Source organism: Pleurodeles waltl, chromosome 11 (genome assembly GCF_031143425.1).
Source record: "Pleurodeles waltl isolate 20211129_DDA chromosome 11, aPleWal1.hap1.20221129, whole genome shotgun sequence".
In the NCBI taxonomy this organism is placed as follows: Eukaryota; Metazoa; Chordata; class Amphibia; order Caudata; family Salamandridae; genus Pleurodeles; species Pleurodeles waltl.
In genome coordinates, this window is record NC_090450.1 from 938,123,447 (window position 1) to 938,144,707 (window position 21,261).

At 48.2% G+C, this 21,261-nt stretch overlaps 2 non-coding genes across 2 annotated transcripts; both read right to left on the reverse strand.

The window, feature by feature from the left end:
• Positions 1 to 299: 299 nt before the first annotated feature.
• LOC138266685 (U4 spliceosomal RNA) lies at positions 300 to 440 on the reverse strand. Its single transcript, XR_011199618.1, has one exon. It is a non-coding gene; the product is annotated as a U4 spliceosomal RNA (small nuclear RNA).
• A 20,680-nt stretch (positions 441 to 21,120) lies between these two features.
• Positions 21,121 to 21,261, reverse strand: LOC138266702 (U4 spliceosomal RNA). The gene has a single exon (XR_011199635.1). It is a non-coding gene; the product is annotated as a U4 spliceosomal RNA (small nuclear RNA).

The window sequence follows — 21,261 nt, forward strand, 5'->3', positions numbered from 1 at the left end:
TGTCTGGTCTACGTGGTTTTTTCCCACGCAAACCAGGCAGCGCCGGTCTGATTGCGCCGTCTAACGCCATTCCATAAATACGGCGCCCGCATGGCGCTTCAGAATGGCGTTAGACGGCGCAAAAGTTTTTGACGCTAAACTGCGTTAGCGCAGTTTAGGGTCAAAAAGTATAAATATGGGCCTAAAACTAAATCGAAAACAGTGAACTAAAAGAAAATAAACTCTGTGTGGTCTACCCGACACCAACACGTTCACATAAACTACTAAAAAAAATCTTATTTTTTTACATTAATATTCAGTCTCCTTGGAGACTGTCAAAAATTGCCAATATCGACTATATTTCAAATCGTCATGGCGGGGTATTGGGTAAAGTTTTCAATAAGCAATAATCGCGCCTCGGTTAGACCTCATTGGCTACGATACTGCCACTGCGCAAAGCTAACAATAAAAAGGCGAATAAAGGTGCGTCTCGGGGTACCACCTCATGATACAAAGACCAAGGAAACGTTTAGTTGTCCAAGAATTACTACACCTCCACTGGCTTCTAACAGGCAAAATAATACACTTTGTTAGGATTGTTTTATCAGGTTCCGTCCACTCTCTGCCCCAAATATTCCATACCGGCGAGCAGAGAACTCTGGGAAATGTTATGCTAAATAGTTGCACAGGTAGCGCTGCATCCTAGTTACAGGTTTGATGCTCTTCATGTGAAGATGGGGTCCATGCTGCTAGCGATGTGGTGTGGAAATGGAGGAAGCACGAATTCTTAAAGCATGTCTTCAAATGTTTACCAAGGAGGCATGGTAATCATTGAAAGAAATGTAAATGGTAAACTACATTTTTCGATACAGCACTTACTGCAGGCGAGCCGTTTCATTGAGCTACACAGTTGCATTTGCTGCATTTCATTTACACCTTTAAAAAATAAAGGGCCGTATTTATACTCCGTTTGCGCCGAATTTGCGTCGTTTTTTTCGACGCAAATTCGACGCTAAACTAACGCCAACTAACGCCATATTTATACTATGGCGTTAGAGGCGAATAGCGCCAAAGTTCCCGGAATGTGCGTCATTTTTTAGCGTGAACCCCTTCCTTGCGTTAATGATATGCAAGGGAGGCGTTCCCGTCTAAAAAATGACTCCCAGGCCTTTACGTGGTATTTATACTCCCGGGCAAAAGAGACGCCCGGGAGTGGGCGTGGCTAAAAACGGCGCATTTGCGCCGCTTTTTAACGCCTGGGTCAGGCATGGCGTTAAGGGAAAAGTGGGCTCAAAACGAGCCCAGAGTGCCCTCCCCTGCCCCCAGGGACCCCCCCTGCCACCCTTGCCCACCCCAGGAGGACACCCAAGGCTGGAGGGACCCACCCCAGGGACATTCAGGTAAGTATTTTTTTATTTTTTTTTAATAATTTTTTTTGGCATAGGGGGGCCTGATTTGTGCCCCCCTACATGCCACTATGCCCAATGACCATGCCCAGGGGACAGAAGTCCCCTGGGCATGGCCATTGGGCAAGGGGGCATGACTCCTATCTTTACAATGATAGGAGTCATGTTGATGGGGGATGGGCGTCGAAAATAAATGGCGCAAGTCGGGTTACGACGATTTTTTCGACGTAACCTGACTTGCCCCATTTTAAGACGCCCATGCGCCATTTTCCCCCTACGCCGGCGCTGCCTGGTGTACGTGGTTTTTCTCGCGCACACCAGGCAGCGCTGGTCTGCTTGCGCCGGCTAACGCCATTCAATAAATACGGCGCCCGCATGGCGCTTCAGAATGGCGTTAGCCGGCGCAAAACTTTTTGACGCTAAACTGCGTTAGCGCAGTTTAGCGTCAAAAAGTATAAATATGGGCCAAAGGCCCGTATTTATACTCCGTTTGCGCCGAATTAGCGTCGTTTTTTTCGACGCAAATTCGGTGCAAAACTAACGCCATATTTATACTTTGGCGTTAGACACGTCTAGCGCCAAAGTATGGGCAAATAGCGTCATTTTTTTGCGTGAACGCCTTCCTTGCGTTAATGAGATGCAAGGAAGGCGTTCCCGTCTAAAAAAATGACGGCGACGCAAATGCGTCGTATTTATACTCCCGGGCAAAAGTCACGCCCGGGAGGTGGCGGGTCAAAAAACCCCGCATTTGCGCCACTATTTAACGCCTGGGTCAGGGTAGGCGTTAAGGGGCCTGTGGGCTCAAAATGAGCCCACAGGTGCCCTCCCCTGCCCCCAGGGACCCCCCCTGCCACCCCTGCCCACCCCAGGAGGACACCCAAGGATGGAGGGACCCACCCCAGGGACATTCAGGTAAGTTCAGGTAAGTATAATTTTTTATATATATTTTTTTTTTTTGGGTGGCATAGGGGGGCCTTATTTGTGCCCCCCTACATGCCACTATGCCCAATGACCATGCCCAGGGGACATAAGTCCCCTGGGCATGGCCATTGGGCAAGGGGGCATGACTCCTGTCTTTACTAAGACAGGAGTCATTTAAATGGCGTCTGGGCGTCGAAAATAATGGCGCAAATCGGGTTGAGGCGATTTTTTTGCCTCAACCTGACTTGCCCCATTTTAAGACGCCCTAACGCCATTTTCCCCCTACGCCGGCGCTGCCTGGTCTACGTGGTTTTTTTCCACGCACACCAGGCAGCGCCGGTCTTTTAGCGCCGGCTAACGCCATTCCATACATACGGCGCCCGCATGGCGCTTCAGAATGGCGTTAGACGGCGCTAAATTTTTTGACGCTAAACTGCGTTAGCGCAGTTTAGCGTCAAAAAGTATAAATATGGGCCAAAATGTTGGTTTCGTCGTTTCGAAAACATCTTAGAGTGTGCCGGAGAACATCTGTAAAATGAGAAACTCGGGAAATGGTGGACTCATATTAAGGGGAAGAAAGGGGGCAATAAGAAAACATCAATGTTGCCCCCTTATTTATATAAGTAGTAACTTCAAAGACCTATATGTCTCTTCAACAGTCGAAGGAGATATTTTTGCTAAGAATCGCTTTAAGTAGGTCAGAGAGCACACCAGCAGCTAACCAATATTCTGCTCGTCTGTGTAAAGCAGAACCGACACTTTGGAGAATACTGTATGCATTTATGTTTGCTACTTTGCTGTGACTATACCAACAAACTGGAAGCAGTGGTTGAAGTCCGTAAAAAAGTATGGGGACCGTGATATTGTGGGCCTAATTAACATGCCCTTTACACCACTGCTGCATCATTTTTTTATGGGCGCACCAGTGACGTTAGCAGTGCACAGAACTGCTGCAGATTTACAAACTGACACACGGGGCCCAATGCGTCAGTTTGTAAAGCTTTCCGTCACATTATACCTTCCCCAGGTATAATGTATGCAGGGTAGGCCTTACCAGGGAGAAAGCCACATAGTCCTGACGCAGTTAAATTTACATTTCACTTTGTAATTTTGAGACTGCACTGCGTCAAAACTGTACCGCCTGCTCAGAGTAGGCGTAAAATTGATGCTGGGGTTTTTCCAATGAGAGCCTCCTCACATTGCTAGAGCAGTGTCATTTTACGGATCTTGTCCAACAATGCGTAAGCTCAGCGCCAACAGATGCATCACACTTTCTGATGCATCTGTGAAAACGTGCACCATGGAGCTCTGTATTGTAAATACAGAAGATCTATGACGTTGGTAGGGGATCATAGGGAAACAGAAGAAATCTGACGCATCAATGTCGGCGCATCCGATTCTTGTAAGTGAGGCCCATAGGCAGTCACAAATCTTCAGCTTGCTAAACACATGTTCAATATTATTTGCCAAATATAACCAGCTATGATTTGGGATATGCAGGTGGTGATAGCTGTTGATGATGCAGAGTACCAACATACAGAAATTGTCCTCTGGTAGTGGTGGGGAGGGAGGGCCCAACCTCTAAAAAAGTTTTCTGGGGGGGGGGGGAGTGGCCAAAAAAAGTTTGAAGACCACTGTCCTAGGTAGACCAGGTGATTCTCCCAGCTGGAGCGAAAGACACCTATATTATCCAGATATGCTACACTGAAGCTTTCCAACCCCTGTAGAACTTTATAAACCAGCCTCTAAAATGTGGCAGGTGCAATTTTCAACCCAAAGGGCATCACTGTAAAGTGATAATGCCCACTAGGGGTGGAAAATGCTGTTTTGGGTTTAACATCATCTGCCAACTTGATCTGCCAGTAGCCAGCAGTCAAGTCAAAGGTGCTCAGATACTTGTCATCTGCCCTAGATATAGGAAGAGCATCAGTGTTTTTTAACTGTTTTGAGACCTCTGTAGTCAACACAAAACCTAATTTCTCTTTTTCCATCTCGGGAGTGAGGTTTGGGGACACGCACTACAGGGCTGGACAAGGGCTATCTGAGGGCTCAATAACCCCTAGGTCTAGCACCTTCTGAACTTCAGATTTGATGCACTCCCTCACATGGTCAGGTTGTCTGTAAATTTTGCTATTCACAGGCAAACTGTCCCTTGTGTCAATGGTGTGTTTACACCGTGTGGTCTGACCAGGTGTCAGGGAGAAGAGTTCTGAGAACTGCCCTAGGATGTTTCTACAGTCCTCCTTTTGGGACTCAGAGAGGCAGACAGAAAGGACTACCCCATCAATTGAGCCATCAGTTGTATTGTGGGAGAAGAGGTCAGGGAGAGGGTCTCTTTCCTCTTCCTGTCGCTCATCAGTAGCCATGAGCAGAGCCATGTCTGACCTATCATAATAGGGGTTATGGGGGCTTCCGGGAGTGCCAAGGTCTACCAGGTAGCTGACCCCCCCCTTTTCTCTCCACAATGGTGTGGGCACCACTCCACTTTGCCTGGAGTGCCCTGAGAGCCACAAGCTCCAGGACACACACTTCCTGTCCTGGCTGATAGACAGTTAGGACAGCCTTCTGGTCATGCCATTGCTTCCCGAGCTCCTGGCTGGCCTGAAGGTTTTTAGTAGCCCTCTTCATGTACTCAGCCATCCTTGATCTGAGGCCAAGCACATAGTCCACTATGTCTTGTTTGGGGGCCTGAGAGGTTGTCCCCAGCCTTACCTAACAAAAGCAAGGGGATCTCTAACAGGGTGCCCAAACAGAACTTGAAATGGGCCGTAGTCCACACCCTTCTGAGGGTCCTCCTTGTTGGGAAAGAGAAGGCATGGTAATAGGACATTCCATCTCCTGCGGAGTTTTTCAGAGAGCCCCATTATCAAACCCTTGAGAGTTTTATTAAATCTCTCTACTAAGCCATTTGTCTGGGGATGGTAAGGGGTGGTGAACTTGTAAGTCACACCACGTTCCTTCCACGTGGCTTTCAGGTATACAGACATGAAGTTTGCACCTCTGTCTGATACCACTTCTTTTGGGAAGCCCGCCCTTGAAAAGATAATGAGGAGGGCTTTGGCCTCTGCAGGAGCTGTAGTGGTCCTAAGAGGAATGGACTCCGGTTACCTGGTGCCATTGTCCACTACCACCAGTATACATCTGTTCCCAGAGACTGATGGAGGGTTTAAGGGGTCAACAATATCTACCCCAACCCTCTCAAAGGGAACCAAAACCACTGGAAGTGGAAGTGAGGGGGGCCTTTGGGTTGCCACCTTTCTTGACAAGTGACAGAGGAGCAAGAAAACACATTTGTGTCTTCTGACATGTGGGGCCAGTGAAAGTGCGGGACAAGCTTGTCCTAAGTCTTACTTTGCCCCAAGTGATCTGCCAGGGGAATGTCATGTGCAAGGGTCAACAGAAATTCCCTACATTTCAGAGGGATCACCAATCTTCTGGTGGCACCAACTTTGAGATCCCTGGACTCTGAATAAAGGAGTCTGTATTCCCAGTACACCTTATGGGTGCCACTGACATCCCCTGCCTGTTGTGCTGCAGCTTGCTGCCTCAAGCTCTCCAGTGTTGGATAAACTTGGTGTTCCCTACTGAGCTCATCCCTGGTGGCCCCCCTGCACCCAAGAGTTCAGCTGTGTCAGCTTGAAGCTCCTCTGGTGTAGGTTCCACCCAGGGAGTGGATTCTGAACCCTCAAGAGTTGAATCCTCACTGGCGGCTGGAGTAGGGCATAACTTCTTACAGTTCCTGCCCTTGGATTTAGGAAGCTCTTAGGCCATTGTTCCAGGCTCCAAGGTTCCTTGCTCTTTTTGCTTCTTAGCCAGTGCTCTAGTAAGGGCATAGATATGCCCTGGATGCTCAGCATTGCTGCGTGCACCTCCAATTCCACCTCTGCCAAAGCTGAGGTCTCCAAGTCGTCCCCTAGTAGACATTCTACAGTTAGGTCTGAGGAAACCACAACCTTTTTAGGACCTGTTACACCCCCCTCCCCCCACCCACCCACCCAGCTGAAATCAATAACTGCCATGAGGTGGAACAAGGTCTTGTTCTGAATGTCAGTCACTTATGACGTGTGACCAAGTAGGTGTTGCTCAGGAGACACCAGTTTTTCAGTCACCATAGTGAGCCTGGCACCTGTGTCCCTGTAGGCCTCAGCCTCACCACCATTTATGAGGGGATGCTGATTGTACATACCCATATTAAGGGGACAGGCAACAAGGGTGGCGAAGTCAATGCCCCCAGCAGGGACCAAGACAGCCTCAGTGGTCTCTCTAACTAGCCCAGACCCCACTACAGACTCTAAGGTGAGCCCAGATACACTCTTAGATTGACTACTGTTAGTAGTCCCACCGCTACTGCTATTGTGAGGGGAACTAGAAGTACAAGTGGGGGTAGTAGTGGTGGAAGACTTAGTGGTGCCTTTCATAGGGCAGGAGCTCTCCCCTGCCCTACGGCCTTTGTTTTTGCAAACATAACACCAAGGCTTTTTGTAGTAGGAAGAGGAAGAGGAGGATTTGTTCCCATCACCAGATGGGTTTTGTGGGCTGATAAAGACTTTTTTTTTATCTTTGTCCCCACGCTTATACTGAGACTTACCTGCTTCCTTCATTTTGTGGTCACCCACTGTGTGAATCTTCCTACTCACCCTGGTGCTGACCCACTTGTCTGCCTTCTTACCCAGTTCTTGGGGAGAGGTCAGATCATAGTCCACCAGGTACTGATGCAGCTGATCAGACACGCAATTATTCAAAATGTGCTCTCTTAAGATTAGGCTGTATAAGCCCTGATAATCATTGACTTTGCTCCCATGCAATTAGCCTTCCAGGGCCTTCAAGGAACAGGCCACAAAATCAACCCAATTCTGTGAGGACTCTTCCCTGGTCTCTCTCATCTTGATTCCATATTGTTCAGTAGTCAGACCAAAGGCTCCTAAAAGTGCATATTTTAAAACTGTGTGGTTGTCTGCATCTTCTTCTCTGACTGTGAGGAGTCTGTCCATACCCTTGTCAGAGAAGGAGAGCCACAAAATAGCTGCCCACTGCCTCTGAGGGACCCGCTGTACCTTACAGGCCCTCCCCAGACCAGTGAACCACTTGTACATGTCATCACCCATCTTGTAAGGTGGGACTACTTTGTTCAGGTTCCTAGAGTCGAAAGAGTCCTCCTTGACCCTGTTTTCCCTGAAACTAGTACGTCTGCCATGTAGGGGTCCTAACCCCAACCCCTGCATTTCTCTCTCCACTGCCAAGGCCTCCCTATCTAAGGCTAGCTGTTGCTACTGCAGCCTCAGCTTGTCTTCCTCTATTCTCAGTTGCCTGAGTTCCCTGCCTAGGGATTCTTCCCCTGAAGTTGAGCAGTGGGTTCCCTCAGATATCAAGGAGATGTGAGAGTGGGCAGAGGAGGATCTATTCCTATTCTTGGACACCCTCTCAACCAGCCCTCTATGGACAAAGGTGGACCTACTGGTGTGACCCGCCTTTAAACTGCTAACAGTGCTCCTGACAGGACTGTGGGTGTGTCTAGACGTTTCCTGATCCTCCTTGGGTACTTCCTGACCCACCTCAGTGGCTAAATCATCTTTTTCTAGCACTTGACGGTCAGACTCTCCTTCTTCCTCCTCACCTCCTGGCTACCAGCATGTTCCTGGCCATCCTGGAGGAGCAAGCCCAGAAGTAGAATTTATTGGGATTTCTCCCTGTCTTCAGCTTTCTCTCAGCACATATCTCCATAAGTTCTTGGAAGGTCCGGTTCTCATAGGGAGAATCCATGGGCTGAGAGGTATGCTCTGCTGAAGACATGTCAGCTAGCTAGAGTGGTGTAGAGTCCCTAACTACTCTAGCACTAGGCTCCCAGCAAAGTTTGGAGCAAGGGCTATACCAACCCCTAGCTTACCCAAACTCAGGAGACTAGATCCCTAATACTAGATGTATTGTGTACCTAACAGTACTAGCCTTTCCTGTGGAAAGTACCCAGTGGCAGAGTGGTAAGGCAATTGCAAGTGCTTATCCCGACGCTAGACCACCAATGTAGGAAGCTGGCCTGGTGTGTGGTATATGCCTAAGGTGTTCTCACCCTATACCACGTCGAGGTATCCCTATTAGTGTAGTGTAGGCAGTGTCCAGGAAGCCAGGCTCTCTATAGGTATCTGTGGATGAGCAGGCCAGGCTTATCTAGGAGACATGCAAAGCTTATGCAATACCACTGTAGTAACACAACACTTACACACATGAAAGAACCACACAGTGTTACAAAAATAAAGGTACTTTATTTGGTAACATCAATACTAAATTACTATATAGGTTATGCTCTGTTAGCAGGTGAGTAAACACAATTATATATACACACTGGTACATAGGAAAAGGCATTGAAATGCAATAGAAAACAGTGAAAGAACAGTATGTAAATGTAAATGAGCATTTGTATAGCGCACTACTCACCCGTTAGGGTCTCAAGGTGCTGTACTCATACCGCTATGGAACCCCTCCTGGCTTTTCCCTGTGAGGCGCCCACTCCTGAGCACCCCCAGGGTGAAGCCAGGCATCCAAGCGCTGTTGGGGCCGTTGTGGAGATTAAGAACGCTATTGCCCAGAGTTGCAGAGTGGGACCCATGAATTAGATTAGGCACCGAGGCGAGAATTATCTGGTCAAGGGGAATTGAGCCCAAGACCTGCCGAAGCAGGACTTGAACCCTGGTCTTGAGCCAGATCTCTGCTTCAGGGTCTGCCACTCTAACAATTGAGCCACACTTCTCCACAACAGGAACCCTAGGGGGAGAACAAGCCATGTACTAAAAAAGTGGAATGTGAAGGTCGGACCCTCACCCAGGTGAGTAAGATCTGTAGAGGGGAGCTGAACGCACTTGGGACCCCAATAGGTAAATACAAGAGTGACCTCCAGCGACCAGGAGAAGAGAGGTAATTACCTGTTTTTCACCCAAACCCACAGAGAAACTTTGCAGAAGGACAATGCATGCAAGACCCAAGCAAGACTGGAAGAAACTGAAGATGGAGTCTGCCAGAAGAGGACCTGCAAAAGAAGGGGAGCAGTCCAGTTCCAGTTGGAGTGTCCGGTTGGGTCAGGAGCCACTACCCACCCTTCTGGTGATGCTGAACCAGGTTGACGAGGAAGGACAGGAGCCGGCTGTGCAGCACAAGAGCAGAAGAGCAGTTCCAGGAGTGATGCAGTCGGTGTTCCACATCGCGAGGAGAGATGCAGCACATAAGTGGTTAGGGAAAACCACTAACAAGACTTGGCAATGGCAAGAGTACCTAAAAAAAAAGTTTGGAGAAATGCTGGGGACCAGGAGAGTCAGAGGGGACTCAACCCATGGAGGGGAGACCCAGGTGACCCCCACGAACTAGAAGAGACTTGAGACGAAGATGGAGGCCCCACAGGCGACCCGCTGACAGCAAGAACAGGAGTCGCGGTGAGGCCCACTCAGCACACCTGGCAGAGAGTTCCAAATCACTGGAGTAGCAGGAAGGAGACTGTCCATGTCAGAGACGAGAGCTGGAGGACAGGACTACATGGAGCCTGAAGATTCCTTGGATGAAGAGCCAGCAAGCCTTGGTAGCTGCTAGAGTCGTGGTGCACAGGAGTACTGTCATGCAAGGAGGGGCAAAGACTCACCCACTCCAAAGATAGACATCTGTTAGAGAGGACCAAGGGGACAACTTCAGACCACCACCTGGGTTGCAGGATGCACACAGAGTTGCAGGAGAGAGGATCCACGTGGCTGGTTGTCGAGCCGTTGGTGGCTGCAGATACTGGGGAGTGACTCCTTCACTCCAAGCGAGATTCCTTCTTACTTCTTTTGTGCAGACTGATGACTTACCACCCTCAGAGGGTGCACAGCCAGGGAAATGTTGCAGGAGCTGGGAGGAGCCAGAGAAACAATGTTGCAGAGGCAAAGTCGTCACTCGAGCTGCAGATTGTCGGTTCCTGTGGAGTCCAGTTGCGGTTCCAGTGGCCAGAAGTAAAAGTAAACATTGCAGAGGAGTCCTGTTGGAATCTTGCACGTCGAATCTGAGGACCCGCCCAAGAGGGAGACCCTATATAGCCCTAAAAGGGGGATTGGTCACCTAGCAGGGTGACCACCTATCAGGAGGGGGCTGTGACGTCACCTGCCTGACCTGGCCACTCAGATGCTCCCAGGGGCCTCTGCCCATCCTGGATTCAAGATGGCAGAACCAAGTGATCCCCTGTAGGAGCTCTGGGGTGGTGATAAACAGGGGAGTGGTCACTCCCCTTTACATTGTCCAGTTTCGCACCAGAGCAGGGACCGGTATCCCTGGACTGGTGCCAACCAGTTTCTGCAAGAAGGGCACCAAATGTGCCTTTCAAAGCATACCTGTGGCTTGGGGAGGCTACCCCTCCCAAGCCCTGTAACACCTATTTCCAAAGGGAGAGGGGTTATCTCCCAATCCCACTCCCAAAGGAAATCCTGTGTTCTGCCTTCCTGGGCTTGAGCTGCTCAAGCAGCAGGAGGGCAGAAACCTGTCTGGAGGGTGGCAGCAGCGAGGCTGCCCAGGAAGACCTTGCAAACTGGTAGGAGCAAAACTGGGGGGTCCACGAAGGAGCCCTCACAGTGCATGGGATCATACAACCAATACTGGGAACAGTATTGGGGTATGATTTCAACATGTTTGATACCAAGCATGCCTGGGTTTGGAGTTACCATTATGTAGCCGGACATAGGTAGTGGCCTATGTCCAGTACACAGGTAAAATGGCTTACCCGCACTCACAAACTCCAGGAAAATGGAGCTGGAGTTTGTGGGGGCACCTCAGCTCATTCAGGGGCACCCTCACACACAGGTACATGCACCCTGCCCTCTGGGCTAGGAGGGCCTGCCATAGGGGTGACTTACAGTAACCTGCTTCAGTGACCTGCAGTAAAAAGAGTGCACACACCCTTCCACGCAGGCTGCAATGGCAGGCCTGCAGAGAGATTTTGCATGGGCTCCCATGAGTGGCATAATACATGCTGCAGCCCATGTGGGACTCCTGGTGCCGCAGTGCCCTGGGTACGTGGGTACTATATACTAGGAACTTACATGGGGGCACCAGTATACCAATTATGGAGTGAAAAAGACCATGAACAACTGAATTTAGAGAAAGAGAGCACAGTCACTGGGGGTCTTAGTTAGCAGGATCCCAGTGAACACAGTTAAAAACACACTGACATTAGGCAAAAAATGGGGGTAACCATGCCAAAAAGAGGGTGCTTTTCTACAGGTGCAAGAGAAGTGACACTGCACTGGGGGCAGCTCCACTTTTCATAAATCTGGCCCTAAGTTGTATTGCGTGCATGGTACATGCCGCTGTGTACGTTCTGTGCCCTGTGCTCGTGCAGCCTACACATGTGCCGGATCTGGTAGCTGAGTTGGACGAGGCAACCATGCAAGGAATCTTTGTGTGACCTCATTGTCGTAGTATTCAAACAGGGCATACACGCTCAGGGGTAGATTTATGAAAAGTTGTGCTTGCACTAGGTGCAGTGTCATTTTTCCTGCGCACCTTAACGCTCCCCCTCACGCCACCATGGTAGTGCTGTATTTAAAATACAGCGCACCATGGCAGTAGTTAGGGTGACTAGCCTCATAATTTTTTACGCTAGTCCGGTGCTTTGCAGGATTAGCATAAACAATAATGACGCTAACCCTGCAAAGCACACAGAGGCCCATTGTAACCAATGTCAGCCTCTTTTTAACAATGTTAAAAATTGCAGGTAAAAATGGCACAAAGGAATCTCGTAGATTCCTTTGTGCCATTTTTACGCCTCTCCTAGTGCAGGAACGCCCTCCTTGCATCCTTCCATACATAATATGACGCAAGGGTTTACAAAGTGGTGCAATGCATGCATTGAGCCACTTTGTAAATACGGTCCGGGGAAAATGCCACTTTAACGCTGCCTTAGAGTAAAAAAAAAATTACGCTATGGCAGCACTAAAGTGGCGCTAGGGGCTCTCAAATATACCTTATAGCTTTTCATCCCTCTCAGGTGAAAAAATGGTCCCTAGTGCAAGGAAGGAAATGGGCCCTTTTGTTGCTGTTTGAATGATAAAATACGGGAAAAATTAGGGTTAAAGCGGCCCCCTGGGCACCTGCTGTACCAATAGATGGTACGCCTCTGTCCTTGAGCTCGTTAACATCTGTAATTAGGGTGACCACCCGTCCGTAAATTTCACGGACTGTCCGTAATTTCGCCCTGCTGTCCGTTGTCCGTGATGAAAGCTTTAACGGACGGCATTTGTCCGTAATTTTAGCCTTTCACCTAAAGGGCAACGGATGCAGGGCGAAATTACAGGCAGAGGAGTTTCCCCAGCTGAGCTGGAAGGCAAGGGGTCTCCTGTGCTCTGAGGGAGGGAGGGGCAGACAGATAAGAAAAGGCCTTCTTGCCAGGGGGTCTCCTTCCCTAAACACATGCAAATGTGGGCAACTGGTAAATCTGCAAATACAAAGGGGCTTGAAAACCTGCATTGAATTTACTAAAAGGAGCCACTTGAAGTTTTCTGGTGGCAAAGATATTTCTTTCAGAGGGGTATTGTAATGGTTTTCCAAGGTGAGCTGTGGAGTGTGTGGTATTAATGGAGTGTTATAACATTTTTTTAGCACTACGTAGAAACTGTATATTATTCAAATCTGTATTTGAGAAGCGCTTTTTTTTTATTTAACCTAAATGTATTTGCGCATTTTGTAGCAGCCTTTATTATGGTGTAATTGTATTTTTTACAGTTCTTTCAGGTACCTCAGTACCTCATAGTACTAACAAACATTGGCAAAGCCAGTAGGTCTCATCTACGAAAGAGTTATTGGCTTTGCAAATGTGTTTTAGCCATTAGCCATGTTATACACCAGAGTAGCTGCTGTTCAGCATGGCTTAAAGCTAGTGGCATAGTGGTGTGGTGTGGAGTAGAGTAGCATAGGAGCAGTGGCGTAGAGCCCAGTGGTGCAAAGTACAGTGCAGTGGGGTACAGTGCAGTTGTTTAGAGTGGGTTAGCGTAGAGTGCAGTGGTTTAGAGTGCAGTGGCATGGAGTGGCATGGGACAGAGTAGAGTGGCATAGAGTGCAGTGGAGTAGAGTGGCATACAATAGAGTGGCAGAGAGAGCAGTAGTGTAGAGTGGTGCAGTGGCATAGATTGCAGAGTAGACTCACGTTGCAGGGAGTGCAGTGGTGTAGTGTAGAGTGGTGCAGAGTAGGGCAAAGTGCTGTGGAGTGATGCAGAGTAGAGTGGCATAGAGTGCAGTGGCATAGAATGCAGTAGTACATAGTACATTGGTGTATAGTACGGTGGTGGAGAGTGCAACACTGCAGAGTAGAGTGTCAGTGCAGTGATGTTTTGTGGAGTAGAGTGGCACAGAGCAGTGGCGTAGAGTACAGTGGTACAGAGTAGAGGGCAGTGGCGTGCAGTTGTTTAGAGTGCATTGGTGCAGAGTGCAGTGGCATAGAGTGGCATGGGGTAGAGTTACATAGAGTGCAGTGGAGTAGAGTGGCATACAATAGAGTAGCAGAGAGTGCAGTAATACAGAGTGGTGCAGTGTCATAGAGTGCAGAGTAGACTCATGTGGCATAGAGTGTAGTGGTGTAGAGTGGTGCAGAGTGGAGTATTGTAGAGAGGTGTAGAGTAGAGTATAGTGCCTAGAGTGCAGTGGCATAGAGTAGAGTGGTGTAGAGTGCAGAGTTGCAGAGTAGAGTGTCAGTGCAGTGGTGTAGAGTGGTACAGAGAACAGTGGCATAGAGTACAGTGGTGCAGAGTAAAGGGCAGTGCAGTTGTTTAGAGTACACTGGTGTAGAGTGCAGTTGCATAGAGTGGCATTGGGCAGAGTAGAGTGGCATAGAATGCAGTGGAATAGAGTATATTGGTGCAAAATGCAGTAGTACAGAGCAGAGTGGTGTAGAGTATAGTGGCGGCCAGAGCAGTGTTGCAGAGTGTCAGCTTGCAGTGGTGTAGAGTGCATTGAACTAGACTGCAGTGGTCAGAGTGGTATAGAGTACAGTGGCGTAGAATAGATTGTTTCAGAGTATAGTGCAGTTGCATAGAGTGGAGAGGTGCAGGGTAGAGTGCAGTGGCATAGAATGCAGTGGCATAAAGTAGATTATTTCACAGTAGAGTGAGGTGGCTTAGAGTGGAGAAGTGCAGGTTAGAGTGGAGTTGCATAAAGTGGCATAGAGTGTGATAGCATAGAGTAAAGTAGTGTAGAGTGCCGGGGCATAGAGTTCAGAGGTGCAGAGTAGATTAGAATGATGTACAGTGTATTGATGTAGAGTGCAGGGGCATAGAGTTGAGTGTTACAGAGTAAAGTGCATTAGAATAGAGTGTATTAGCTTAGAGTGCAGTGGCGTACAGTGCAGCGTTGCAGAGTGGCAGAGAGTGGAGTTGTGCGGATTAGATTGGTGTTGCCTAGACTGGAGTGGTATGGCGTGCAGACAAGCAGAGCGCAGTGGTGTAGAGAGGCGTAAAGTGCAGTGGCTTAGAGTAGAGTAGAGAGGCATAGTGTGAAGTAGCATAGAGAGCAGTGGCATAATGTGGAGTGGTTCCGAATGGAGAAGAGTGCAGTGGCATGGAGTGGCGTAAAGTGGAGAAGGGTTCAGTGGTGTAGAGTGGTGCAGAGTGGATTGGAGCATGCATGGTGTAGTAACACACTGCCATTACAGACAACACATTTTTGATTGAAATGACCATTACATTTGCACAGATATACAGTTTTTCAAATCAAACTATATTGTGCAGAGACGATGATGTGTGGAAATTGCATCACCTAATGCAATGATTTGTTTTAATCATGTAAAGGTATTTGTTTCCAGCACAGTTCAGAATTAACAAAAATGTGCTTGATTTGTACTTCGAATTCTGATATATTCTGAAGTCTATTTAAATGTTGTCATGTGATGGAAAAAACTCTTTCCTAACCCCAGTATCCAGCAAGATTGTTTCATAAATCCTCTCACTTTGAAGTCAGAGAAAGGAAAGTAAACACTAAGGGCCGTATTTATACTCCGTTTGCGCCGAATTTGCGTCGTTTTTTTCGACGCAAATTCGAAGCAAAACTAACGCCAACTAACGCCATATTTATACTATGGCGTTAGAGGCGTATAGCGCCAAAGTTCCCGGAATGTGCGTCATTTTTTAGCGTGAACCCCTTCCTTGCGTTAATGATATGCAAGGGAGGCGTTCCCGTCTAAAAAATGACTCCCAGGCCTTTACGTGGTATTTATACTCCCGGGCAAAAGAGACGCCCGGGAGTGGGCGTGGCTAAAAACGGCGCATTTGCGCCGCTTTTTAACGCCTGGGTCAGGCATGGCGTTAAGGGACAAGTGGGCTCAAAATGAGCCCAGAGTGCCCTCCCCTGCCCCCAGGGACCCCCCCTGCCACCCTTGCCCACCCCAGGAGGACACCCAAGGCTGGAGGGACCCACCCCAGGGACATTCAGGTAAGTTCAGGTAAGTATTTTTTTATTTTTTTTTAATAATTTTTTTTGGCATAGGGGGGCCTGATTTGTGCCCCCCTACATGCCACTATGCCCAATGACCATGCCCAGGGGACAGAAGTCCCCTGGGCATGGCCATTGGGCAAGGGGGCATGACTCCTATCTTTACAATGATAGGAGTCATGTTGATGGGGGATGGGCGTCGAAAAAAAATGGCGCAAGTCGGGTTACGACGATTTTTTCGACGTAACCTGACTTGCCCCATTTTAAGACGCCCATGCGCCATTTTCCCCCTACGCCGGCGCTGCCTGGTGTACGTGGTTTTTCTCGCGCACACCAGGCAGCGCCGGTCTGCTTGCGCCGGCTAACGCCATTCAATAAATACGGCGCCCGCATGGCGCTTCAGAATGGCGTTAGCCGGCGCAAAACTTTTTGACGCTAAACTGCGTTAGCGCAGTTTAGCGTCAAAAAGTATAAATATGGGCCTAAGTTCCCACCTAAGACAGAGCCTGACCTTTGACTTTGTTCTTTGAATGCACAGCAAATATAATAAGATAAGAACAAGATTTACAGGCCTGTTTACAGAAAGGGAGCACTCAGCAGGATACTGTAAATAAGGTTTTGGCAAGGGAAGGGAGGAATTCAAGCTGCATAGCATAAAACAAATAAAGCCAGCAAATTGAAAGCAACAAATTGTGAGTTACAAACCACAAGGCCAATGGCAAGCAACGGTCAGAATGCATTCACAAGGAAGCACTATGAATTTACTGAAAGTGACAGCTGTGGGATACTTTGTGGGGAAAGTCCAGTATTTTAGTCCATATCTTGCAGAGGTTTGGTACATCAATCACCCAGGCAGTATGCCAAGAAGACCTGGAGTGGTTTCCATGTTGCAGGATAGGTCTGTACACCCATTCCATCAGTTTGCCACCATTTCCTATGGTACAGAGCTTCTGGCACACCTCTTGTAGGGTTAGTGCTAGGTAGCAGACATGAAATAGGGCATTTAATGATTATTTAAGGTGGTTGTAAGTAAGGAGTTGACCGGGGTGAAGATGGTAGACTGCCACAAGGGTTTGGAAATTTAGTAGCTCACTGTTCAGAAACAAAGTCCCCAATTTTAAGACACCTGCAACATGCCACTGATGGAGTTGCTCTGAGCACAGCCATCCTGTGCGAGTGGGAAGGCTTAGCAAAGGTAGTGCAGGAGCATAGGGTTTCTTCGTGTCAGTGAGTTTACAGGTTCTGGCAAGGCAAGAGAAAGCCATGCATGATAACCCCGGATGGTGATCCGTAGAATGGTCAGTAGGAAACGATGAGCAGTGCATTAAGCCTTCCTTAAAAGTCTTTACTGGTAAACCCCATCTCATGCAGGGAGGTGGGCAGAAAGCCAGTGAGCCACCCATTGGACATCTGCAGCTGAATAAAAGCATTCTAAGTCCAGAAGATCTAATCCACCCGCAGTCACAGTTAGCTTTAGAGTGGAAAGAGCTCCCGATGGCGCAGCAGTGACCAAATCAGATGTGTGGCCTGTCTGAAGAAGGAATGAAGGATGAGCAGGGGAAGGTTTGCAAAATAATACTATCATTGTGGTAGCACCCCATCTTCGCTAGTGCCACATGGCCTCTACAGAAAGCAGAAGAGAAGACCAAAAAGCAAACTGGGCTTGGAGGGACCGTTCGCTCTGCCGAGATTTTCATCCTGTAAATCAGTGTAAGAATGGTAGATATTAATCATTAGGGCCCATATTTATACTTTTTGACGCTAAACTGCGCTAACGCAGTTTAGCGTCAAAAAGTTTTGCGCCGGCTAACGCCATTCTGAAGCGCCATGCGGGCGCCGTATTTATTGAATGGCGTTAGCCGGCGCAAGCAGACCGGCGCTGCCTGGTGTGCGCGAGAAAAACCACGTACACCAGGCAGCGCCGGCGTAGGGGGAAAATGGCGCATGGGCGTCTTAAAATGGGGCAAGTCAGGTTACGTCGAAAAAATCGTCGTAACCCGACTTGCGCCATTTATTTTCGACGCCCATCCCCCATCAACATGACTCCTATCATTGTAAAGATAGGAGTCATGCCCCCTTGCCCAATGGCCATGCCCAGGGGACTTCTGTCCCCTGGGCATGGTCATTGGGCATAGTGGCATGTAGGGGGGCACAAATCAGGCCCCCCTATGCCAAAAAAAATTATTAAAAAAAAAAAAAAAAATACTTACCTGAACTTACCTGAATGTCCCTGGGGTGGGTCCCTCCAGCCTTGGGTGTCCTCCTGGGGTGGGCAAGGGTGGCAGGGGGGGTCCCTGGGGGCAGGGGAGGGCACTCTGGGCTCATTTTGAGCCCACTTGTCCCTTAACGCCATGCCTGACCCAGGCGTTAAAAAGCGGCGCAAATGCGCCGTTTTTAGCCACGCCCACTCCCGGGCGTCTCTTTTGCCCGGGAGTATAAATACCACGTAAAGGCCTGGGAGTCATTTTTTAGACGGGAACGCCTCCCTTGCATATCATTAACGCAAGGAAGGGGTTCACGCTAAAAAATTACGCACATTCCGGGAACTTTGGCGCTATTCGCCTCTAACGCCATAGTATAAATATGGCGTTAGTTGGCGTTAGTTTAGCGTCGAATTTGCGTCGAAAAAAACGACGCAAATTCGGCGCAAACGGAGTATAAATACGGCCCTAGGTGTCGAAAGGTAACTGGTTCCCAGTTCAATCTGAGCTCTAATTGTGTATGAAGGTGAAAACAGTGCCATATGTTAAAGAAACACTAATTAAATTTTAAAATTTGAAAATTTTGTTTGTGCAATTTACATCCCAAATATTTTGAAGATTCTATGTGTACTTGACACTTAGGGATAACCCAGATCTCTAGTTTGGCTTTTGCTCAATTTCAAAACCATATAAAGACATGGACTAAATGGGCAATTGCCTTGCACAACCTTGCAAGGGGTCTGGCCCCTGCTCACCCTTCACAAGCACTAACAGCGAACCATTGCACCAGAAGAGTTTGCCAAGGTGGATGGGTGTTGCTTGTTCAACCACTTGACAGTGCCCCTTCTGTTTTGCTCCTGTGTTCAGACAACACCCCATGTACCCAATACCTTCAAATAGTCTTGGTGGACCCATCTTGTCTGATTTTAGGAATTGTCCCACCTTGTTCTTCTCTTCTTTATTTATCCAGTTGTTAGCAACAACTCTTTGAATTACTTGCCGTGGATCTCCCATTTGATCTCGATTTCATCCTACTCTTTTATTATCTTTGATTGGTAGTCCGGGCTCCCATTTCTGAGATAAATGTAGAGACCCAAACATACACTCTAGTGCAGTGAGACTACAGACTAGTTATGGGTACATCACATCCTGTCATTAGGTGTGAGACTGTCACGCACACCATCTGCCCTGCCTCTTTAAAAAAGATTAGGTTGAAAGTCCATGGGCGGTTGGGGTAAGCCAGATGTTTTTGTTCAATTTGTTTAAACTAGCATAAGGTTAATTACCTTAATGTTTCCCAAAGTGTTTGCCAGGGGTTTTGAAATGTTCAGAAACATAATCAAAATGTTGCTGTTACTTTCTCTTCAGGAAAGATCGGGTAGATTTGGGTAGGGGTGATGGCCTTGCCGTGAAGGGCATTAATTTACTACTGAACAAGGACGTAATGTGACACCTGAATGTAGTACACCAGGAGGCAATAACAAAAGGTCCACAGTGAATTAATAGTGCTATGTTTAAAAAGAGTAAATAAATGCACTGACAACATAGTGAGGCATGGCCTCTCTTGCGTGTGTCTGTAAAACTGACATTTGTTCTTGAATTTTTGTCCTGAATTTTGACCCTTTGTCCTGAATTTTTGTCCTGAATTTTGACCCTTTGTCCTGAATTTTTTACAGTCCTGTCCAGAATTTGCCTCAGTGCCAGGTGGTCACCCTATCTGTAATTGAGTGCCCTGAAGCGCTTTAGAAATGCACTTTGGGGCAGATTTATGAAAAGTGGAGCTGCCACTTTTCTTGAGCCCCTGAACGCCACCCTAACGCCACCATGGTAACGTCGCATTTAAAAAACGGCGCGGCGTTTTTGGCCGCGTTGGGCCACATTTGCGTCAAAACAAAGGACGCAAATGTGGAGAAAGGAGGCGCTAGGGGCTCCTAAATATGCCACTTTATATAACGTTAAAAGTCACGCTCGACACCTTCGTCAGCTCTCGTTCTGTTTCAAACACTGCATACAGTCTGAGCGAACTTTCTCCGCATTATCCTGTTGATAACAAACGGCTTCCAACAGAAATACGAAAACTAATCAAGACGAAAGCATCCTGAAAGTTCCTGCCGGATGCAGAAACTCCGACACACTAAAACTAAATCGAAAACAGTGAACTAAAAGAAAATAAACTCTGGGCCGTATTTATACTCCGTTTGCGCCGAATTTGCGTCGTTTTTTTCGACGCAAATTCGACGCTAAACTAACGCCAACTAACGCCATATTTATACTATGGCGTTAGAGGCGAATAGCGCCAAAGTTCCCGGAATGTGCGTCATTTTTTAGCGTGAACCCCTTCCTTGCGTTAATGATATGCAAGGGAGGCGTTCCCGTCTAAAAAATGACTCCCAGGCCTTTACGTGGTATTTATACTCCCGGGCAAAAGAGACGCCCGGGAGTGGGCGTGGCTAAAAACGGCGCATTTGCGCCGCTTTTTAACGCCTGGGTCAGGCATGGCGTTAAGGGACAAGTGGGCTCAAAATGAGCCCAGAGTGCCCTCCCCTGCCCCCAGGGACCCCCCCTGCCACCCTTGCCCACCCCAGGAGGACACCCAAGGCTGGAGGGACCCACCCCAGGGACATTCAGGTAAGTTCAGGTAAGTATTTTTTTATTTTTTTTTAATAATTTTTTTTGGCATAGGGGGGCCTGATTTGTGCCCCCCTACATGCCACTATGCCCAATGACCATGCCCAGGGGACAGAAGTCCCCTGGGCATGGCCATTGGGCAAGGGGGCATGACTCCTATCTTTACAATGATAGGAGTCATGTTGATGGGGGATGGGCGTCGAAAATAAATGGCGCAAGTCGGGTTACGACGATTTTTTCGACGTAACCTGACTTGCCCCATTTTAAGACGCCCATGCGCCATTTTCCCCCTACGCCGGCGCTGCCTGGTGTACGTGGTTTTTCTCGCGCACACCAGGCAGCGCCGGTCTGCTTGCGCCGGCTAACGCCATTCAATAAATACGGCGCCCGCATGGCGCTTCAGAATGGCGTTAGCCGGCGCAAAACTTTTTGACGCTAAACTGCGTTAGCGCAGTTTAGCGTCAAAAAGTATAAATATGGGCCTCTGTGTGGTCTACCAGACACCAACACGTTCACATAAACTACTAAAAAAAATCTTATTTTTTTACATTAATATTCAGTCTCCTTGGAGACTGTCAAAAATTGCCAATATCGACTATATTTCAAATCTTCATGGCGGGGTATTGGGTAAAGTTTTCAATAAGCAATAATCGCGCCTCGGTTAAACCTCATTGGCTACGATACTGCCACTGCGCAAAGCT